At 47.8% G+C, this 12,651-nt stretch overlaps 1 protein-coding gene across 2 annotated transcripts in view; it reads right to left on the reverse strand.

The window, feature by feature from the left end:
- The window catches only part of SCRN1 (secernin 1), a 54,736-nt gene extending 44,693 nt beyond the window's left edge, over positions 1–10,043 (reverse strand). The window contains exon 1 of one of the 2 annotated variants that reach the window (XM_036453770.2): positions 9,836–10,043. The gene's annotated coding sequence lies outside the window, so the exon portion shown is untranslated. Of the gene's footprint in view, positions 1–9,666; positions 9,778–9,835 lie in introns of those variants that run through there. The other variant, XM_045587226.1, reaches the window with a different exon arrangement.
- Positions 10,044–12,651: the final 2,608 nt, after the last annotated feature.

A 12,651-nucleotide genomic window follows, 5' to 3' on the forward strand; every position in this document is an offset into this window, starting at 1 on the left:
GGACAGGAGGTGGGTGCAGGCACGGGGGCGGGAGCACAGGACCCCTGTAACCAGGAGACCGCTTACAGAATGTCTAGCCGCCGAGGGAGGAAGCTGCTGGGAGAAAAGGTCTTTGTCCTCAAGTTCAGTGAGTAGTCATTGAGGGGTGTGAATGCTCTGAGCCTAGGGGGTGGGGGTCTTTGCCTGCAGGCCCTGCTGCCCTGCTTTTCAGCTCCAGAGTGTCCCTCATCAGTCACCATATCCTCTTATAAGAAAGCCCTGAGTCTCCTGGGAGGGAGAAATGACTGTCTTTATCGGCTGAAGGCTTATTAACTGCCTTGCTTGGGCCAGACCATGAAACCCGAGGTCCCAGTGAGGCCGGTTCCCTCGCCAAGCTCCCAGTGTCACCCAGCAGACAGCAGACGTTTAAACCGATGTCTGTGACATCCCAACTTCCGGAAAAGCACAGAATAAATTTTTTGATTATTTTACTTCTTGATAAATTTATTCTTTCAAGTATTGCTATTCCTGCTAAACTGAAAATAGGACAAATGGTATTCCTGTATACATGGATTTTTCTCTCATGCCTGCTATTGGAATAGGAAGGAATAAATAAGGAGTATGGGGAAAGGGATCATCTAACTAAAAATTGGGTTGTCGCTGAAACCAGTTTGGCTCAGTGGCTAGAGCATCGGCCTGCGGACTGAAAGGTCCCAGGTTCGATTCCAGTCAAGGGCATGTACCTTAGTTGTGGGAGGTGTGGAGCAGGTGTGCAGGAGGCAGCTGGTCAATGTTTCTCTCTCATCGATCTTTCTAACTCTCTATCCCTCTCCCTTCCTCTCTGTAAAAAATCAAAATATATTATAAAAATAAAAATAAAAATTGGGTTGTCACCACCAGCTGCTGAAAGGCTCATACATCAGCTCAGACTTCTCACGCTCTGCCTGGAAGGCACACAGCTCTCGGAGTTTATGAGAGGAGACCGTTAGGAGCCAGTGATTTCCAGCTTCCCACAGGCAATGCCCAGACTTGGGAACTATCTAATGAGAGACAGACTGTATTCCATCAGCAGGCCTGAGTCTCAGCCCCGCGTCACCTTTCTAGAACAGGGATAATGACGGGGTTGTGGGGATGTTTAAAGGGGCGGGAACGTGCAAACAGTATGAGACGCTCAGAATCCCAGCTGAGATAGAGTGAGGACCGAGTCACCACAGGGGTAAGAGAAGGGACATAGGACAGCTGCTTGTCAAGGTCTGATCGGTTCAGGCTCCAGAAATGTGACTTACTCCTTGTGGTGCCGAAATGTTCTTTCACCATTTGAAGACTTTCTTCACTCTCACTTGACGTCTTTTAAGAGCTGCTTAATATTCCCCTTCTCTAACTTCAAGTGCAGCACCTACCGCAGGGCCAGACGTCAGCTGCCATTTCTCCGAGCAGCCGGAGGTGGCACAGGGGTGGCAGGCTGCGCCTTTGGCTTGGCCCAGAGTGTAGGCATACAGAATATAGCAGCTAACATTGTAACATCTAGAGATTTCCTGTAGAAATTCTGGCTTCTCTTGAAAACTTGAAAGGTCTGGCAACAGAGGGTCCACATTCCCGCACAACAAGGAAACTGGTGAGGGCGCCTCTCACAGTCCCCTCCATCCCTGACAGTGGGCAGTGAAGCGCCACCAACATCACCCTTGAGCTATTGTGGGTTTTGTTTTTTTCCTTTTGACAATGTCAGGTCAATTGCACTCATGCATCTTGCCTGCTTGGCCCCATGTGCACAGGGCAAGGGAATGACACACTTTAAAGACAAAAGGGGCCTTTGTTTAGGTCCCGACTCTGCCCACTGACTATGAGAAACAGCGGGTTATGAACTGTCTCTGCGCCAGAGTTTCTGCATGTGAGCATGGGACCCATCCCCATTCACAACGTAGCACTCGTGTTTACCGAATGAAAAACACCTAGTCCTGTGGGGACTCAATAAATGTTCACTTTCCCTCCGCCTGCTCCTCATGGTGATGGGTTTGCCAGTATTGCACTAATCCCTACTCTGCTCCTTCACCTTCTCACCAATGGTTGGCACCTAGCTCATCAGACACACTACCATTCCAAAGGGTGAAATATTTAACTGCAGCAGTGTTTGACTATATTCTGCGCAGTGAGAAAACCTGAAGTCATTTTCAAGGTCCACCATTTCTTACTTCTTTTCAATCGGGTCAAGTTTCTAAACTTTGTAAGTCTCCATTTTCCAACTAATGAAAAGAAAATAGGATTCTACCAAGTCTCCTATCTACCTACTTCAGGACTCAAATGAGATGAGGCAGGCATGGGAAAATGCTTCACAAACATGTGGTTAAAGTGTAAAATGTTTCCACCTGGCTATAAAGCAAGTCGTGTTCCTGGGCTAAGGAAACTGCAAGAAGGCTAGTTGTTACTAGGAAGAGGAAGCTGAGCTTTGCTATGTGACATCATTACCATATTGAACACTTAGCATATTAGCCTTTTACATATATATTATATATACATTAGGGAAATGTGAACACCAGGTATTTGATGATATTAAGGAATTACTGTTCATTTCTGAGTGATGATGATGCTGTGGTTGTGTCAGAAAACAAAAGCCCATACCTTTTAGTGATAAATACTGCCATATTTCCAAGGGAAACGATAAAATGAAAGTAACCCAGGGTGAGAAGTTGGGAGCTCAGATGACACAGACTGGCTATGTAATAAAAATGGCTGAGGCTGGGTGCTGAGTACATGGTGGTTTACCGTATTGCTCTCTCTACTTTGGTATATGCTTGCGATTTTCTATAATAGGTGTCTTTTAAAAAGTAAAGCCCAAAATAAGCTGTTTAAAATTATCTTAAAGTTAGAAATGGCACTGGACTTATCCAATACAAGGCATTTTTTCTTGCAGTTACTGCTTGTGAGTACCTCTTTGGGTCTCAGATAGCTCCTTGAAGAAGGATTGTTGAGGCAGGAGGCATGAGAAGGGACTTCAGTGTGGCTTGCAATGTTAGTGCCCTGAGGTGAGTCCCTGGTCCCCTCTACCTGGCCTGATGTCTTCTCCTCAAGTTTTAAAATGTGTTTTCTGCTCCGCCTTCTGTGGGCCCCAAGAGGGCAAGGACTCCCCTGTAAACCTTTATTTCCCTGGCACCTAGCACACAGGGCTGCACACAGTAAGACTCAATAAATGTTGGTGGGGCAAATGAAGGGAAGGAGGTATCTATAGTTTGTCTTCAGTGAAAGAAAAAGAGCAGGAAAATCTGATTTTGACAAAGTGCTGCCATGCTGTGACTCAACCCATAGAATTCCCACTTGAGCTGCGCAGTCAGGGGAATCTCCCTAGGGCTTACATTGTGGCTTTTTTTTTTTTTTTTTTTAAGAGTTGGATAGCCCTCGCTGGATTGGCTCAGTGGATAGAGCGTTGGCCTGTGGACTGAAGTAAAGAGACACTGGTGAAACTATGTTAAATAATATAGTTCACTTAAACCCAATATATCCAAAATATGACTTTGGCTCAGTGGCTAGAGCATTGGTCCTAAGTTCGATTCTATTCAAGGACACATGCTCCGGTTGTGGACTCAATCCCCAGTGGGGAGCATGCAGGAGGCAACCGATCATGTGATTACATCATGTAATTTGATGTGTACCTGTTAACTCTGCAAACTGGGATTCTCTCTCATCACTGGTGTTTCTATCTCTCTCTCCCTCTCCCTTCCTCTCTGAAATCGAGACCATATATATATATATATATATATATATATATATATATATTTTTTTTTTTTTTTTTTTTTTTTTTTTTTTTTTAAGAGTCAAATAGACCCAAATTTTGGGTGCAGTTCCTCTGCTTACTAAGTTCTGCATCTATAACATGTGGTCATGCTGTCTATGGGAATTAAATGAGATAATATATTCCGAGTATCTAAAATAGAGAAACACTCAAAAAAGATTTGTTCCCTTAGCTTGTTCTTAAATATCAGAGTTCTGACGATGTAATGATAGTGGAGATAAAGCAAGAAGATTGGGTGGAATAGGCAGGTGTGTGGTCAGATGCCCTGGCATTCTCCGTGGGAAAGATCTGGGACCCTCTCATTTCCGCCTGTTCTCCTTTTTGAAATTGCTGCCAGTGTGTCCACTGATATGGCAGGGATGCTTTGAATTATGACCTTTCTCTCCCCACCATCTGCTTTCCCTCCCATGTAAATACTGCATTGTGTGTTCTCATTTTTTCTCATTCATGTAATGTGATGTGTACCTGTTAACTCTGCAAACTGGGATTTTTAAATATCTTCCCATCCTTTAAAATGGTGGTTTACTCTGTGTCCCTGTAAAAAAAAAGAATTTAGCTAAAAATTTATTTCCTACAGAAGAAATAAAATAGTAATAAGATTTAAATCTTGCCAGTAACCAGAGTTACTTTAATACCTTACAAAATGGACTTAAAAACTACTTTGTAAATGTCCATTTATGCCTCAGCCATTTGCTGTGTTTTATCATTAGGAAATTTATCCCATTTTTTTTAATCAAAAAGAACATTTATACATATATATGAACATATGCAAATGAATATGTTACTATGTGTGGATATATACATTTTAAATCTCTTTATAGCAAGCTCACACTATTGGATTTTATTGTTTTAAAAACCTGGTCACTGGTGCTTAAAAAGGACACTTTAAGACATTTCATTTATTCTTTCAGGTCACTGGGGCACTGCTGAGTGCGATTTTAAAATACACTAGGGAGGTTTTACTGTGAAAGAAGCGAAACTTATTCAGAAGGGTCCATCATTTTAATTGGGATCTTTAAGAAGTCTGATGAATTAACAGCATGTTAATTTTGAGCCCCTAACCACCTACAAGCACTTTGTTCAACCCAAGGAGAGATGGAGCTACAAACGTGTTTCCAAGTTCTTTACCATTTGGAAGAGGTGCTCATGTACACAACCAACTTAGCCCAGTGATGCACATGCTCATGGGAGCTTTCAAGGCGGTCTGGCTTAGTAGGGGTGTCGAACTCAATCAGAGAAGGGGCCAAAATCTAAAATCCAGCCTAAATTGCGGGCCGAATGGTTTACTGAACAGTCATAAACTGTCATTGTGATGGAAACGCAGCGGAGTGCAGTGATGACAGCGCGGTGCGGGCCACATTGCAAGGCCTGGCGGGACGGATTTGGCCCGCGGGCCTTGTGTTTGACACATGTGCCTTAGGGGATGGGTTACATGACTAACCAGTAAGAATGGAAGAAACAGGGGCTAGAGATTAACCATCTAATTAACCACCTCAAAGCTCCTCTCTGCTTCAGTGGGACTCAAACTGGGAAGCCCCAGCTCCCTCCCCTGTCAGTCACCTGAGCACTCACTTTCCCCCCCATCCAGCCACCTCCCCTTACTCTCTCCCCCATCCAGCCACCTCCCCTCACTCTCTGCCCCCATCCAGCCACCTCCCCTAAATCTCTCCCCCATCCAGCCATCTCCCTTCTCTCTCTCCCCCATCCAGCCACCTCCCCTCACTCTCTCCCCCATCCAGCCACCTCCCCTCATTCTGTCCCCCATCCAGCCACCTCCTCTCACTCTCTGCCCCCATCCAGCCACCTCCCCTAAATCTCTCCCCCATCCAGCCACCTCCCCTAAATCTCTCCCCCATCCAGCCATCTCCCCTCACTCTCTGCCCCCATCCAGCCACCTCCCCTCACTCTCTGCCTCCATCCAGCCATCTCTCCTCAGTCTCTCCCCCATCCAGCCACCTCCCCTCACTCTCTCCCCATCCAGCCACCTCCCCTCACTCTCTGCCCCCATCCAGCCATCTCCCCTCACTCTCTCCCCCATCCAGCCACCTCCCCTCACTCTCTCCCCATCCAGCCATCTCCCCTCACTCTCTACGCCTATCCAGCCACCTCCCCTCCAGCTTCTGTGCAGCCTCTCTCCTCACACATCCAGTCCCATGAATCGCACACCTCAACCAACAGCCCCACTTCCTGTGAATGCCCTGGACAGAGACAGTCCAGGGGAAATATCATGGAAGGCAGATGCGAACCACATAAGCAATCTTATGTTTTCTAGTAGCCGCACCTAAATAAGTAAAGAGAAACTGGTGAAACTATGCTTAATAATATATTTCACTTAAACCTAATATATCCAAAATATTACTTTACTTTATAATCAATACAAAATTCCTGACATGTTTTCAAGTCTTTTAATATAAGTTTATTATGTCTGATGTGTATTTTAAGCTCACAGCACGCCTCAATCTGGACTAGCCACATTGCAAGTGCTCGCGGCCACTAACCAGTGGCTATGAATTGGACAGCACAGAATTGAGGCTCTCTCACGCCAATGAAGTGGTCCCAAACTTTTAAAAAGACTAGTTAGTGCTGGATAAAGGGATCGTGGGTGGTTTTTAACAAATAACTTTGGATTATCTATACTTTTTATTGTTCTCCAATAAACACAAATGGCATGAGTCTATGCACAGGGTGTCCCCAAAAATGTATACACACTTGGAATGATTATAAAGTCAGTGTTTATTAATATACAGTGCATCTTCAACAGTTAAAAGAATCCACAGAAATGAATAATTATCTTTTTGTGAGTGCCTGTTTTCAAACTGGTGACAGTCTGGTCCAGGCACTGCTGATGATGCAGAGCAATGGAATCCCAAACATCAAGAATCATTTCGTGCAGCAACCGGTTTGGCTCAGTGGATAGAGTGTTGGCCTGCAGACTGAAAGGTCCCAGTTTCGATTCCAGTCAAGGGCATGTACCTTGGTTGTGGGCACATCCCCAGTAAAGGTGTGCAAGAGGCAGCTGGTTGATGTTTCACTCTCATCAGTGTTTCTAACTCTCTATCCCTCTCCCTTCCACTCTGTAAAAAAATCAATAATATATATATTTTAAAAAAGAATCATTTCGTTCGGTATTTGTGTGCCCTAAATCTGTCAACTGCTGCCAGTTTTATACCCTAAACTTTATCTTTTATGTGTCCCCATAAAAAAAGTCTAGTGGCCCTTTTGAATAAATTTTCTTTGTCCAAAGCTTAGTCTGGCTTCACCCATTATTTCAAATCAGTTAAACCTGAAAAGGAGTGAAGATTAAGTGAGTTATCAGCTGTTAAAGTGTGTAGACATTTTGGGGGGACACCCTGTATTTTTAAAAGCTTGTGAATTTTAACGTCTTTGGCCTATCAGGGGAATGTCAATGACTGACTCATCACATTCATGCCCTAGCGCAGCTTGTTTTTTTAAGGGCACACGTGGCACCAGCATCTGTCCTCATTTCAACTTACCCAGCCAGACCTGGCTCCCAACTGCTTCACCGTCGCAAATCATCCTCCCTGCCTGCAAGCCGCCCACCTCCTCCTTCTGCGATCCCTCGGGTGAAGGTACCGAATGCCCAGAGGGTTTTCCATGTCCTCCTCACTCTGCACAAATACCAGCCCACGCACATTTTCTCCTTTTCCTTTGGTAGATCTCAGGTCGCAGGCACATGGTTCGGAGAATTCAAATACAAATGCTAGAAAAGAGCTGTCTTCAGTGCTGCTTCAAAGCATTTTACATCAGGCTTGTTATTTACTTGTACTTAAAATCAGATCCATTCCAAAGCTATTCTATATCCCACTCTGTTTTCTTTTAGTTTAAAAAAAAAAAATGGCCTATGGGTTCTCTGCATGCATCAACAACTGATTTTTAATCAGAGATCACATTTTTCACCTCAAAGATTGTGATTAAGATAACGTCTTCGGAGTTTAAATACAGAAGCAGTTTAGTCAATGTGAACATGAGGCACAGGCAGCTTGAGCAGATAAATGGGCTTGGGTTAAGGAACCTCTAGATTTTTAAATTCATGGTACAGTCTGGTTTCGGGGTGCCCTGTTTGCCACTCATGACAGGTTTGCCCTGTTCTCCCAGGGTGGTATGTGGAATCCTGAACTGGGGGAGTTTCAAGACCTGGATTTCAGTCCTCACTGCCAGGGCCAACCAGCTACATGACCTTGGGCCCACATCCCCTCTCCCCGCCATCCCCTGCTGGCCTCAGCCTCCCAGGCTGTACCAGGGGAGTTGACAACAGTGTTTTCTCAGGCTGCGTCCAGCCAGCATCGCCATTCCTGACCTCTGTGCTAATCTTCCTCCATCCATTATCCCCCAAACAAATGCTGCCTCATGCCTCTCCTCTTCCTCACTGAGAAGATGGCTGGCAGTGAGATGGGAAAGGAAGGCTGCTTAGGAGAGAGGGAGGAATCCTGAAATGAGTCACCTTTTGAGAATTCACCATCCTCTGATGAATTCTGCGTGCTTGGTCATGGTGTTAAATCACGTCCTGCAATGAGACTGGCCCTAAGGGCCTGCCATGTGTTATGTCTACTATTCCTGGGCGATGTTGACACTAGACACCCCTGTCTCTTAAGAGCCAGTTGCTGGTACAAAGCAACACTGAGGTTATACATCAGACTGACACCAGCAGCCACATACATGGACTTCAGCGGAACCTGGAGGAAGTCAGATCAGAATCACAGAGCGTTTTAATTGGGTCTTTGCGCCCGCTTTTGATAAGTTAGAGGAAATAAAGTATACAGCATCCCACATTTCCTGCTTATCCTCCCCAGGAGCCTAAAATCTATAGTCTGCTGCAAACATTACTCCCTGCCCTATGGCTGCTGCAGCAATCCCCCACCTCGGAGAGAAGCCTGCCTTCCCCAGATTCCCTCACCCAGGCCCAGTGAGACTGGGCCCTGCTGCTCCCTCCGGCCTGATTCTTCCTGCTGCCATTTTCAATGAACACGGGTCTCCTCTGAAAAAGATGCCTGGGCTAGTCAGGCCTGGAGCCCTGGAGCCTCACACCCTCCCGGAAGCCTGCCTCGTCCTCACCGGGGACGCTAGCAAGCCAGGATTCAGCGGCACATCCCGGAGCCCATGTTACTGAGCAGAGCCCTCACCCGGCTTTGCATCCCAGCACATACAGCCTCCTTAGGCGCTGGCTGTTAACGGGCGTGTTTGGCCCTTAAACCCGAGTTCTCGCCTGTTCTCTAAAGTTCACGCTCCTGCTTTGCAGACCACACTCGTCTCAGACCTCACCAGGGATGTCACCCCTGATCGGCGCCCCGACAGACAAGAGAACCGGGACGCAGAGGCTAACTGAAGCGGATGAGCATCTCAGGATGGATAAGTGCACCCTCCACCCCCCACACACACCACCTCACCCCCCACCCGGCCCGGCACCATCGCGTTAACCTGTTAACCTGCCCGACACCCTCTCCCCACAAGAGCCGGGACCTGGGTGTGGCTGGAGGAAGTCCTGTTAAGTCCCTGCAGGAGAGGAGCAGCCTTGCTGCCCGTAGGGGAGGGCAGTCCCGGACAGGGATCCGGACCCCGCATCGATGGACACGGGGACAGAGCGGGCCACGGGCAGCGGCTGCACCTGCCAACCCACCCGGGCAGGTGCGTGACCTCCGGGGAGCGCCAGGCCCGCTCCCGCGCCCCCAGAGCCCTGCACCCCGGGAGCGGCCCAGGGGCGGGGCGGGGGGCTGGGGGGGGGGGGTGGAAACAGGGTGCACAGCCCTCACGGGGCAGCAACTTCACAGGGAGCCCAGGAAAGCAGGGTGAGCACGGGGAGAGTGTGCGGGAGGGGGCGAAGGGAGGTGAGAGCTAAGGGAGGGGCCAGGGTGGGGCTGGGTGTGCAGAGCGGGGACACGTCTGACCTGGCTGCTGGCTGCGGTGCTCGCGCCCGGGGTGGGGCGTCCCTGTCCTGCGCCCCGGAGCCCACAAACCGGTCACCCTGCCCGGCGGGGCCCGGCGATGGCGGCTGGGAGTGGACCTGCGGGGATGCGGTGCCGATGCCCGCGCTCTGGACCCGCCCGCCGGGCTCACCTGGGGCCGGGCTCAGGCTGGCTCTGCGGCGCGGATGCTGAGGCCGAGGGCGCGGGTGCTGATGCCGCTGCGGGTGCTGATGCCGCTGTGGGTGCTGATGCCACGGCCGCGGCTACTGCGGCGACATCCGGGGCTGCGGCTGCAGCGGCGGAGCGGCCTTTCCCGGAGCCCCGGCCCGCCGCCCCCGCTCACAGTTTGCACGGCTCACGTGATGCGGGTGCAGCCGCCTCCCAGTGCCCTCCCCCTTCCCCGTCCCCCTCCCCCACGCGGGGCCGGGCCTGTCTGGGCGCCGGGGCTGCGCACCAGCCGGGCTGGGGAGGGGGTGGCGGGCAGCGGGAGGAGCTGCCGCCAGGGCGGATCTCCCAGCAGGAGGTGGCTCTGGGCTAGATGGTTGTTTCTAAGTCACCACCTGGGTGGCATCTGTCTCCCCAGGGAAAACCCGGACTTGCAGGAGCCAGGCCCGCCTCCTCCCGGGCCTCTCCAGGCCTCCGCCGCCGTTCTGTGGTTGTGCACGGGCTTCAGTGCCTAAGCGAGGTTTCCCCTCCGTGACTCACATGTCCAAGCCAATCCCCTGCTTTTAAAGATGCCATCCTGCGTCATGCTGATATGCCAGACCCTGTGTGGGGTAGGTGGGCAATGAGGCCCAAAGAGCTCTCGGAGGGTCACACAGCAAGCAGCAAAGCCAGATTCCATCCCTGGGTTAGTATCACCAACAGGTCACCAAGGGTGTGTGTGTGTGTGTGTGCGTGTGTGTGTACTGGCAACAAGCTCTTTGGTCCAGACATAACCATAACACAGCAGACTCTACCTTTTATAAAATAGCAAATAAGACTGTCCTGTAAAGAGAAAGTTCACAGGAAAACTTAAGGTAATACCACTCAGGCACATGAAAAGATGCTCACCCTCACTTCCCTTCAAATCAAATACACAAGGTCGCACTTTCCACCTGTCAAATTAGCAAAAATCAAAACGTTTTCTAACCTCCACAGAGGACAATCTGGTAATCTCTCCCAAATAGCAGATACATATATAGTCTTTGGAGGATTCCATGTCTGGACTTTATCCTACGGCTATGGCACAGGTGTGAAATGATACACGTACAGGTTATCCGTTGCTCTGTTAGTTGTGCTAGCAACGATTAGAAACAAGCGTCCAACAGTTGGGGACTATTCAAATAGCACAATATGATGGGATGCTACCCAGATATTTAAAAAGGAGGAAGGTCTCTATGTACTGATATGAGAGATCTCCAACCCATACTAAGTAGGGGAGGGAAACCATGTGCAAGACATTGTATGTTATCGTTTGTGGGAAGAAAAAAATATATATTAATATGTGCCTGTACTCTTATTTGCATGGAATATCTTTGGAAGAATACATTAGAAACTGTAATAGTAGATGCCTCCAGGGAACACTGGGTGACTGGATGGAGGAAAGGAAGATTACTTTGCATGTCTTCTGAATGTTATGCTTATGCTTGTGGTTTGCCACATGAGCAAATGGGTAGTAGGAGAGGGGCTGAGGGAATTGGGGCATATGCTGTAGAACAGAGCAGTGGTACGCACACTCTAGGAGCACAAAGGGATCTTATTGTGCATTTAGTCCAACCAAGAAAACTGTAGCCCAATATCAATATTATATACTATAGACCTGGTGCATGGCCGGCAATTGGGGCTGATTAGGACTGTCTCCCCGAGTCCGGATCAGGGCAATGGGGGCTGGTCGGCAGGGAGGGACAGGGGAGGGCTCCAGCGTGTGTCCAGCCCTCTCTGCCCTCTCTCAGAATCCTGATCAGCCAGACCCCAGCAGCAAACTAACCTACCGGTCCGAGTGTCTGCCCCTTGGTGGTCAGTGTGTGTCACAGTGGCTGGTCAAGCCGTCAACTTAATGGTCAACCTATTGGTATTCTTTTATTATATAGGATTTCATAATAATACTCTACTTTAACATAGTTTGGAAAAACCTGTATTTTGTCCAGTTTTCTACTTGTCACAATAGGATAGCAGGTCCTACAGCAGTTTCTCCTTCATGGGCAGATGGGGAAGTCTAGGAACTGTCATCTTAATGTCCCTCAGGAACCACGTGTCTTGATTTAGACTCAACCAGACCCACAACTGTAAGAACTACAAATGCATACTTTACTTATAGAACGTCTTCAACATACTAATTTAATAAGAAACATGATCAAACACCTATGCTAGGAATTACACTATTGCTGCAAAGATGAAAAAGGCATATCATAGCCTCTCCTCTTAAGCAAGAAAATTAAGTATAGAAGTAATACATGTTGCCATTAAGTTAACATAAGAATTATGCAGAGATTAATACATTGATCTAGCATATTAAAAATGTAAGCAAGTTTAAAAAATGATCAATTAAAAATATTGATGACGATGTTGCCTTGTCTTCTAACCAGTATTATTGTCTAAAGAACCCTATGTAATGATTTTGAGGAGTTTGAAGGACATGTGTAATAGAGAAATACCTTCAGCACATTGCTTATGAGGTATTTTCCTCTTAGTAATTGGCTTGTCTTGTATATAATCTTATGAGAACAACAACAACAAAAAAGGGGGGGGGGAATAGAGGTGGGGGTTTAACAGAAAAGCCATTAAAATTTGGGAAAGAAGAGTATTAGTCAAGATTAGTCAATCTCCTGCCTTAGTTCCATGACAACCGTGTTCAGGAGGGTAGTCTTCTGAATTGGTTACCATAGAAACAAACCTTTAGAATGCCCTCAAATCAATCTAAGGAATTGCTGCCCATATTGAATTTAGACAATACAGAGAAATTATAAATATTAAAATCTATTTTTA

This window comes from Pipistrellus kuhlii, unplaced genomic scaffold (genome assembly GCF_014108245.1).
Source record: "Pipistrellus kuhlii isolate mPipKuh1 unplaced genomic scaffold, mPipKuh1.p scaffold_m20_p_26, whole genome shotgun sequence".
In the NCBI taxonomy this organism is placed as follows: domain Eukaryota; kingdom Metazoa; phylum Chordata; class Mammalia; order Chiroptera; family Vespertilionidae; genus Pipistrellus; species Pipistrellus kuhlii.